Source organism: Chamaea fasciata, unplaced genomic scaffold (genome assembly GCF_029207755.1).
Source record: "Chamaea fasciata isolate MVZ Bird 193981 ecotype frontalis unplaced genomic scaffold, bChaFas1.0.hap1 SCAF_7, whole genome shotgun sequence".
Lineage (NCBI taxonomy): Eukaryota > Metazoa > Chordata > Aves > Passeriformes > Sylviidae > Chamaea > Chamaea fasciata.
Window position 1 is genome coordinate 62,693,503 of NW_027094092.1, and position 10,652 is coordinate 62,704,154.

The 10,652-nt window shown below is 50.5% G+C and overlaps 2 long non-coding RNA genes across 2 annotated transcripts; both read right to left on the reverse strand.

Moving 5' to 3' along the window:
* Nucleotides 1-205: 205 nt before the first annotated feature.
* Nucleotides 206-1,995, reverse strand: LOC136291868 (uncharacterized). The gene is made up of 3 exons (XR_010721791.1): nucleotides 1,643-1,995; nucleotides 1,346-1,440; nucleotides 206-827 (listed from the first exon to the last, which is right to left on the reverse strand). It is a non-coding gene; the product is annotated as an uncharacterized lncRNA (long non-coding RNA).
* Nucleotides 1,996-6,811: 4,816 nt separating this feature from the next.
* LOC136291869 (uncharacterized) lies at nucleotides 6,812-10,445 on the reverse strand. The gene is made up of 4 exons (XR_010721792.1): nucleotides 10,090-10,445; nucleotides 8,706-8,928; nucleotides 8,479-8,544; nucleotides 6,812-7,412 (listed from the first exon to the last, which is right to left on the reverse strand). It is a non-coding gene; the product is annotated as an uncharacterized lncRNA (long non-coding RNA).
* Nucleotides 10,446-10,652: the final 207 nt, after the last annotated feature.

A 10,652-nucleotide genomic window follows, 5' to 3' on the forward strand; every position in this document is an offset into this window, starting at 1 on the left:
AAATGCCACCAAAATGCCCCCAAAATTCCCTAAACATCCCCCAAAATCCCCCCAAAAATGCTCCAAAAAATCCCCCAAATATCCTCCCAAAAATCCCGCAAAACCCCCCCAACATCTCCCCGAAAAAGCCTCCAAAAATCCACAAACATACCTCCCCACTCCCACAAACTCCCCCCAAAAATCCCCAAAGAAATTCCCCTATAATCCAGAAAAATGCCCCCAAATCCTGTCGTTTTCTTCAATCCGTGTTTATTTGGTCACATTTGAAATGATGGTTCAAACCAGACGAATTCCTTCCCCTAACACATCACAAACACAGGTCATTAGAATTCAAGGAGCCTGGTTTCCTAAGGGGTCCAATTCCCATCTCCATTCCAATCCCATTGGCGTATTTTCTCTTTCTCCCTGTCTGCTGTATGTCTGCTGGGGGGGCCGGGGGGTCGTGGGGGCTTTATTTGGTGGGGTTTTTTCGTTCGCTTCCCCTAAGCCCACCCCAAAATTGAACACAAGCAGCTCTGCCCTCGGCAAGGCAGGAAAGAACCAGCCCCGTGTGTCCAAGGAACAGCAATCAGGCCGGCATTCAGCTTTTAATGGCATTCATGGAACTGAAAACGCAGCGCATTGAACTTGACAAAGAGATGAATCCCGGCAATTAAACAAACACTTGGCAAGTTTTCCTGGGAATTCCCAAAACTCTGCGGACACGGTGCTGAACAATTCCTCATTTACTAACGTGAATTGGGTCCCTTTCCTTGGAAATGTGCCCCACCACGTCCAAAACTTCCAGTTCGGATGGAAAATTGGCACTGGCTAGAAACGTTCCCTTCCTAAAATCAGAGAGAGGAAAACCATCAAATAAAAGGAAGGAATAACACCTACATCCCAGCTTGCCTGAGAGACAAGCTCAGCAATTTCTAACGTGGAAAACTTTCCCGACAGCCAGGAAACCGGTGGGGTTCGTGGAACGACGATTTCAAATCTGCTGCCTCTGCTCTGATTTTCAAGGGAAGGGAGAATTAAAAAGGTCAAGCCACTCCTATCCCATAGGAATGGACCGAATAATCCCTCTATTTTGTGGGAGTAACAATGCAAAGAAACTCCAATCGCACTTGGATTTGACACCGGAAACCCTCAGCAGAGTTGGCAAGTTTCAGTGCAACAAAAGAGCCACAATTCCTGCAATAACCAAAATTCACCTTGGCAAAAAGAGGAGGAGGAGGAGGAGGAGGAGGAGGAGGACGAGGAGGAGGAGACGAGGAAGACACTCCGGCTGACAGCAAGGATTTCTTGGAAAAGGCAGGAAATCAAAGGGACAGTCTGTGTCCAGTTCTGGCCAGGTAATTACCCAGGAGTCAGAGAGAAAAGTGGGAACCTTGGACTGGGATGAGGCCTTCCAGGGGCTTCACTTCCTACTGGCTCTCTCCTCTTTTTGCCAACTCCCTGCAAGAGGAAAAACAACAGGAGTCAAGTTCAAACACGGACAGGATGTGCTGGCTTCAGGCAGACTGCAGTGCACCTCGCAGGAATCACTGAAAGGCATGAAAGGAACCAAGGGAAATTAAAGAAGAGCTGCCACCTCCAAGGGCTCTCCAAGGCAGGCTCAGAACCCTTACCAACGATTGGCTTTAATACAACAACTCACACAGAGTCACCAACACCACACGGACACAGCACCGTTCTTTTGGAGTGGAGTTCTAGAGAAATGCGGAAGAATGGAAAAGCCTTCCTAAACCCGGAAACTCCTTGAAGAGATAGACAGGGCACAGCTGCTGACAGAGCCTTGGGATTCAGGGGGAAAACTCCAAGTTTTCAGTCTTTAGCATCTTCCACTCTGCCATCGTTGACAGCAAACACGGCTTCAGCCTCAGGGAGACGCGGAGAACTCCGAGATTTTGCAGATCCTGCTCTCACCTCTCGCCCCATATTCTTCCTTTCTTCCAAAACGATGACAACAAGAAAAGTCAACTATTGCAGTTTTGCTTGCTTGATGTGTTTCTTGGTTTTACTTACACGTGACTTTCAGATCCCCATCCACACTCAGAATCATTCAAACCTTCGAGCACAGAGCCTCCAGGCACCGCTTATTTCTTCTGAGATTTGATTCAAGAAGACCATTTTTCAGAACCTGACATGAGATTGGCAACTAAGTTTCATTTTACAGCTCTTCCCCTTTTTAAACTGTGTTTCCTCAAAGCTTCCCAATTGTGCTAAGCTTAGAATTCACCCCAAGGAAGACCTGAAAAATGCCTTGTCATTTCCTTTCCTCCTCCCTCAAGCTCCATCAGACTGGCAGAAGGCATTAGTACTGTTTCCAGAGCAGTTGGCCTCACTTGGACTGTTGGTCTGTAACGGCTGCAACAAAATACGCCCTCCTGGAAGCAGTTCAGCACTTACTGATCACTCCTTTGTTTTGGCACTTCCCAGCCAGGGCCTGCGGGGCCTCCTGCAGATGCAGGTCTTCGCTGACAAGGCTCCACTTGTGCAGCAGCAGCAGCAGGAGCAGGAGCAGCAGCAGCTCTCTGAAATTTTAGAAAATATTAGAAAAACACAGGCAAAAATCTCACCTCTGTCCTCCCCTAAGAACATCCCCAGGACATCATCCCAGTTTTTCCCAGCTAGGAGCTGCAAGGAATTCAGGCAGGGGAAATGACATCAGGGAACAGCTTTGTAAAGTCAAAGGCAGAAAGAGAAGATCCACCAGCAAGGGCAGGAAAGGGGAAAGGTTTCTGAAAACATTTCTGCAGTCTAATTAATAATTATTTCCGCTTCCCCAGCGAGAAGAACACAGACTCACAGCCATTCAGGCCTGACAGTCCCCTGCAGCCAGAGCTCAGCACACATCCACAGAAGCAAGTCCAGCATCTGAAAGAAAAAAAAAAAAAAAAACAAAAAACAAACACAACAATCAAACCAGTAGGAAAAGGTGATTTCTTTGGCTTCAAAGTTATTTCAAGTTCTTAAAGCCCAACACAGCTGCTAGGAGAAACAGAGTCAGGGCTCCTGGCAGACAGAGGGTGTTTTCCCCCCCAGGGGACTGCAGAGGAATTGTCTGGGACTTGGACTGTCCCTCGGGGTGACACCAGTTGCTGTGACTTCTATCATTCCATATGTCTGACTCCCAAAACTTCCCAGCCCAGGGGCTTGAGCTGACAGGGCAGCACAAAGATTGTTCTCTGTGTGGTGCCCAGATTTGGGGTTCACTGTCACCTTTGCTAGTTTAGATGAATTATACCCACGGCCCCGAATTCCCTGCTCAGTTCCCGCTGCAATAACCTCACAGTGCCTCACGGAGCACGGATATTCCCACGCAGAGCTGCTGCTTGAATGCCAGACGTGTCAGGAACCAGCAGAGCTTCCAAGGAAGCTCAGCAGGATGGGGACAGGATAGGTTTCTATTCCATAGATTTGGTTAATTATAACCCTCACCCCCTGGGGGTCACCTGTCAGATTTCCCTGGAATTCAGCCACCCCCCTGAGCTCGGGCTCCAGGTGATGTTTCAGAGCAGGAGAAGGCACTGGCCGGCCTGTGCTGAGGCAGCCCCTGTGCCCTCGGGAGGACACAGCTCCCTGCAGGAGCTCAGCTCCTTTCCGAGCCCCAGCAGTGGCCTCTGCAAGTGCCTTTCCCTCAGGCAAGGGACGCCCATCCCTGCCTTCAGCACACCTCCAGTGGGACCCACCTGCAAAAGCTTTCCATCACTTCTGCACTCCGGCCGGCTCCCTGGAAAAGTCCAGACTTCATCCAAACGAAACTCCATCCCACTCAAACCTTTGATTTTGAGGCATCTCCGAGGGCCGTTGCTCTGGATTTAATTTCTGTGAGGGAGGAGCGCCTTGGCTTTAATGCTGCCGACGGGTGATGTCCTCAGGCTGAAAGGGAGGGGATTTGGGGTGGCCAGGACACCCCTGGCAACTGTGTGGGAGCTCCGGGAGGTGGGAATTGCTGTCTGAGCCCCTCTGCAGACAGCCCGAGCCGCCGTTCCCAGGCAATGCCAGCTGTTCCCCGGGGAGCTCTTGGGCTGTGGGTGCCTCTGTCTGGGCTGCAGCATCTCCCCGTGCCCGGCGGGAGCAGCCCCTGGCCGAGGAGCCGCGGCAGCCCCGGGGCCGTGTCCGTGCCAGCCCCGAGCCCGGCCCCGGGCCCTGCGTTTGGCCGCCGCTGCCACGGGCGGGGCCCCGCAGGCACAGCTCCTCCCTGCACATCATCCCAGGGCTGCTGGCCCCGCTGGGGCTGCCGGCCTCCTTCCTCCCTGCGCCTCCGGGCACCCGGGACACCTGCAGGAAACCCCGAGGGACACTGCAGGCGGCACGGGGGGGCACCGAGGCCTCCGGCCAGAAAAGCAGCCCCGGCCTCAGCAGCTGCCATCATTTTGGCCCGGCAACACTCACCTGCAGGAAACGCCCCTGTGCGGGTGGGACCGGCCCTGCCTCTCTGCAGAGCTTTGGCCGTGGAAGAAGGGAAGCCTCAGGACTTGTCCTGCTCCTTTCCGCCCGGAAAGAGACTTTGTGTGAGTACTTTTACGGCAGCTGCTGGGTAAATCCTGGAAAGGACAGGAAATCAGCGTCACTGGAAGAGCTTTGTGCTGTCGTGAGCTGCCAGCCACTTCTGCCCTCGAGCCATTCCAGGGGCTGGTGTGTGAAGCAGCTTTGGCAGAGAAGGCGGCACTGCACTTACCTTAGTGGGGCCAAGCGTTGCCATCCTATGGAGGTCCATCCCCATAATGCAGAGATTGGTTCAGCTGCTTGGAGCAGAGTCCGGGTAATGCCAAGGTGCTGAGTTCGATTCTCAAACGGTCCGTCCGCTTGAGAGTCAGATTTTAGGATCCCTCTCAGCCTCAGTATATCCTGTGACCTGGAAATAAGAGGAAAATTCTCGGCTGAGTTTTAATAAAACAGCTTTTGCCATTGCAGGGTGTGAGCTGCACTCGGCGATTTTCGGCCGCGACGAGCCCCACGAGCCTTCCGCCCTTCCTTGCCGCCATCATGGTTGCGTCTGAGGCCACTTCCGGTTCCGCCGGCATCTTTTTTGCGGCACCTCTAAGGCGCCCGGCAGGTGTTTACACAGACGCCTGACTAAATCCGCGAATCCGAACGCAAGCGCGGCGCGGCTGAGCACACGGCCCGTGTCCCCACACCTGGAGACGCCGCGGAAAATTGCGCCCGGGCGGCGCCGTAGTCGGGGTTTCGTGCAGGCATCTGGCTAAACGCCTATAGGGTCCTTATTTTTTCGCGCCCTTTTGGCCGCCCTTTTTGGAAGGTCGGGCGCCTCGCGCCTGGGCGCCATTTTGTGAGGGGCGTCGCGTGACTTCCGCTTTTGCTCGCCGCCATCTTGGCTGCGGCTGAGGCCACTTCCGTCCCGGCCGCCATGTTCTTGGCGGCTCGGCATAGGCCCCCGGCAGGTGTTTACACAGACGCCTGACTAAATCCACGAATTTAAAAGCAAGCGCGGCGCGGCTGAGCACACGGCCCGTGTCCCCACACCTGGAGACGCCGCGGAAAATTGCGCCCCGGCGGCGCCGTTGTCGGGGTTTCGTGCAGGCATCTGGCTAAACGCCTATAGGGTCCTTAATTTTTCGCGCCCTTTTGGCCGCCCTTTTTGGAAGGTCGGGCGCCTCGCGCCTGGGCGCCATTTTGTGAGGGGCGTCGCGTGACTTCCGCTTTTGCTCGCCGCCATCTTGGCTGCGGCTGAGGCCACTTCCGTCCCGGCCGCCATGTTCTTTGCGGCTCGGCATAGGCCTCCGCCAGGTGTTTACACAGACGCCTGACTAAATCCGCGAATCCGAACGCAAGCGCGGCGCGGCTGAGCACACGACCGGTGTCCCTACACCTGGAAACGCCGCGGAAAATTGCGCCCGGGCGGCGCCGTAGTCGGGGTTTTTGTGCAGGCGTCTGGCTAAACGCCTATAGGGTCCTTATTTTTCCCGCCCTTTTGGCCGCCCTTTTTGGAAGGTCGGGCGCCTCGCGTCTCGCCGCCATCTTGGTAGTGGAACCCACTAAAATGCCCCCTCGGCTCCTCCCACAAGCGCCTGACTGAATGGACTGCAGCCCGCGGCGCCGCTGCGCCCCCATCCCGTGTCCGCACACCCGCAAACGCCGCGGAAAATCGCGCCCGGACGGCTCCGGGGTCCGGGTGGCGCGCGCAGGCAGCCGGCTGCCACGCGCCCGGGCTCCTTGCCTTTTTCCCTCCCTTTCGGCCCCGAGCTGCGGGCGGGCGGGCGGCAGCGCCGCCCCCGAGCTCCCAGTGCGGGGCTGCCACGTGCCTCGGGGACGGGCGGGGGGGACAGCTGCACTACCGCTCTTTGGCCACAGGGTGGCAGCATTGCCTCACAGATCATGAGGGACGGGCACGGGGGACAGCTGCACTACCGCTCTCTGCCCACAGGGTGGCAGCACTGCCGCGCGGCGGCGCGGAGCGGAGCCATAAACGAACGTGCCCAGGAATGCCCTGGCGAACAGCCTCCGGAATAAATGGCCCAAAAGACCCCCGAGCACACCTGCGAGAACCCTGCCAGCAACCAGACCGAAACAAAAAAGCCTTTCGTTCAGGCTCTATTTCAATATTTTTTATCTTTGTGATTCTGATATTTACATTCATCATTACAATTCATCTTTTATATTATGTACATTATACATCATGTATTATGTTTATTATACTATTATATTTATTATAGATATTAAATATAGAAAGTTATATATAAAATAATTTATTTATTATGTAATGTTATAAATAATAATACATTTCATTTAAATATGATTATGTACATTATAGATGTTTATATTATGTATATTAAATATATTTATAAAACGTGTAGTAAGTAATAATATATTGTGTATTTTTTATTGATATTATTTTTCATATCCTATACTTTTTGTTATTTTTCTTTTTCATTATTTTTTAAATTCGTTTGTTTATATTTTAAACGATATTTTACACTAGATGAATTCATGAACCTAACACATCAGAAACACAATTAATTTGAATTAAATGAGCCTGGTTTTCTAAGGGGTAAAGTTTTAATCTTTATTTAGATAATATGGGCATATTTTCTCTATCTGTATGGGGTTTTTTTGGTGGGTTGCGGGGGATTTTATTTTGGGGGTTTTCTTTTTTTGTTCGCTTTGTTTTGGATTTCTTTGCTAATAAACAAGCAGGGTCGGAGAGTTCAAAATAAAACGTCTACTTTGTTTTTATTGCTCCCTCTGAAATACGCCTCGACAGCCTGGACAGCAGGCTGCTGCTGGTAACACTGTGCACGGGTAGGAGGAGACCTGGTCGGGGCTGGAAAGGAAAAAACGGCACCACGGTGGTCACAGCTTTCTCCCTTCAGGAGTTTTATGGAGCAGAAAATACAGAGCTTTTGCCAACTGCGCTCTCTATGACATCCCGACGTCCAGCGGGCACCGAGGTCATTTCTCATCTTTCTTGCCAACAGCCAAACCCCCAGGCGCCCGGGGGAAGAAAGAGTATGGGGAGAAAAAAAAAAGGAACAAAGAAAACATGAAAAAATAAACCAAAACTATAGAAAATAATAAATAAAATTAAAATACCAAAAGAAAAAAATTTCAAAGTAACAAAAAAGTGGAAAAAAAATTTAAACAAAAAATTAAAATAAAAAACGAAAAGTAGTTTTAACAAGTAAATAAATAGCTAAAGAAAAAAAATAAAAATTAAAAAACTGAAGAAAAAGTCTTTGAAAAACCACAAAACGCAACATGAAAAACCACAACAAAAGAGCACAAAAATACAAAAATAACAAAAAATAAAAGACAAAATTAAATAAACGCAGCTCTCACCTCCTGCCACTGCCTAAAAAAGCGCCATGGCTTTCCTCAATTATGCAGCAATAAGGGAAACAAACCCAGTGCCCCCCAGAACAGAAGGTTTTCTAGACAATTCCCACTTCTGCTTGGAAACAAATTCTATTTTAGTGGGAAGCTCATTTTGGACAAACACCCAAATGTGCCAAGGTCGGAAAGAACCAGCCCCTTGTGTCCAAGGAACAGCAGCTAGGCCTGGATTCAGGTTTTAATGGCATTTATGTAATTAAAAATGCAGTAAATTGAACTTTACAAAGAGACGAATCGTGGCAAATAAATACTTCAAAGTTTTCTTGGGAATTCACAGAATTTTGTGGAGATGGTGCTGGACAATTGCTGATTTACCAACATTAATTGGGTAAATTTCCTTGGAAATGTGCTCTACAAGGTACAAAAATTCCAATTAGGATGGAAAATTGGAATAAATAAATATTCCCTTACTAAAATCAGAGAGAAAATCAGAGTTATTCCTTCAATTAAAAGGAAGGAATAACATCCAAATCCAAGCCTGCCTGGAAAACAAGCTCAGGAATTTCTAACATTGAAAACTTTTGCAAGAGTCATGAAGTTGGTGAAAGTTCATGGAATGATGATTTAAAATCTGCTTCCTCTGCACTGATTTAAAGGGAAGTGGGAATTCAACAGGTCCAGTTACTCCCATCCAACCTTGGACTGGGATAAGGCCTTCCAGTGGCTTCACTTCCTACTGGCTCTCTCCTTTTCGCCAACTACCTGCAAGAGGAAAAGCAACAGGAATAAAGTCTCAAACAGGATGGCCTTGGTCCAGGCAGACTGAGGTGCAGCTCCCAGGGAGGGAGGCCAGGCTGTGCCTCGGGGAGCTCCGGGAATCTGGGATTGCCCGTGGGATTCAAGGGCTGGAAAAGCACACCCACCTGCCAGGTTCAGTGCTGGGACAGAGCAAGGCCGGGGCTCGGGGGCAGCAGTTAGAGCTGGGACTGCAGGAGAACACCCCAAACCCGGGTTAAACATCCGGCACGACACGCAGCACGCTCCGGGAGAAACTCGGGCGGGAGAAGCCCCGGGATGCTCCACGTTCCTTGCCCTTGGCAGCTGTGCCAGGGCCTCCCTCAGAATGCTGACCTCACCGTGCAGCTCCTACAAAACAGGAGAACTTATGGGAATCGCCCAGAATCCCTGGACTTCCAGTTATTAAGAACCACAGCTGCAGCGAAAGGTGTACAAATGCTACTGCAAACCAGCAGGGCTGAGGAGACGCAGGGATTTATTCCCGAGGGGACACAAGGATCCCTCAGCCAGCCAGGATTTCTCCCAGGCTCTTCCCACTGCTCTCTAAGGACACAAACAGCAGTTTTTCCCTCGAGTTCCCCTTTCCATCAATGCCAAGACTCGTGTTCTCCTCCAACCCCAGGTTCAGGAAGGAAAGTAGGAATATTATCACTGCACAGACTGTCCAGGAGGGTGTGACTGAGGCAGCAGCACCAGCTCCCACTCCACTGCTGCTCTGGATTCCTGAGCAGCTCCTTTCCATCCTGCCCTTCCCAGCACCATTCCCTGGGTGCCATGTCCACAGACACCTTCTCCATGCCGCTTAAAACCCACAGACACCAACAGAAAGGAGATCAAAAATCAATTCACATGTTGCTAGTCAGAGAGAATGGGAGAGGCCTAAAAATCTGCATTTATTTTAGAACACTAGAGCAATTTCTTCATGACCCTGACTATCAGTGATGGGCAGATAAACACCTTCTTTAACTTACTACCTGCAAAAACATCAAGTTTCAAGTTTAGTAAAGATAAAATTTTGCGGCAAAAATAAAAGAGGTGGGATGTTGGTGTTAGTGCTTTAACCTTCGGACATTAGCGGCTATTTGTAAAACAAATTCATTATTGAAGCAGGTAACTTGAAAATAAGGGGTTTTTACAATAAAGTTGACCAAAAAAGAGTCTCAAAATTAAGATATAGGCTGCACAAATATTTAAGAAAAAAAAAGTTGTCTTTCGTGCATATAACCTGCCAGCCTCTCATGTTTTCAGTCCTTACCATTATTTTTACCAAGGTGATGATTAAAACCTTGTCAAAAGCTCAAAAAAAAAAATTCCAGGACAAGGCAGGTGTTTTCCCAAGTACCCTCAGTGTGGAGCTGTGTCAGCCACAAGTGTTTGCTCCCGCAGCCCAGCCCGGAGCAGGCTCCAGCTGCTGCCCAGGGGGGTTACCAAGGGACTCACCTGTTTGAAGCTGTAAACGCAGGTGGCCTGCACTGGAGTGCCAATAAATGTGAAATGTGTGACTCTCACCTTGAATAGCGATCGATCTTCTCAGGGGAGCCCCTCACCCAGGATGGGGGGCTCTGCCACGGATTTCATCTCTCTGCATCTGAAACAAAGTCAGGACAACAGTCAGAGTGCTGCAGGATACCTTGACAGCTCCACACATCTTGTGGCAATCTAGGAATACCCTCTACAGTCTAACCACACCCCACATCACAAATTTCAAGCCCCCGGCACTATTACCCTCGTACCCCTACACCCAGACTGAGCAGCAAGGCAGAGCAGCTCCGGGCCAAACACACACCAACACCCGTGACACAGCACAGGACAAACGAGGGGACGCAACAGGGACAGAAAACTCTGGGCAAGAAGAATGACCCTGAGGGTCCAGAGAACTCGGAATGAGATGACCGAGGTGAGACGGAAGGTGAGCTGGCCAGGCTCAGAGAACCCTGCAGGAACAAGATGCCATCGGGATGACTTATCCCAAGAGACGCAGAGATGGATGCCCGAGAATCCTACGGTCAGAATCCTCCACCTGTCTTTGCATTCTCACAAGACCTAACCCGCCGGAATGGATCAGGGCGGTG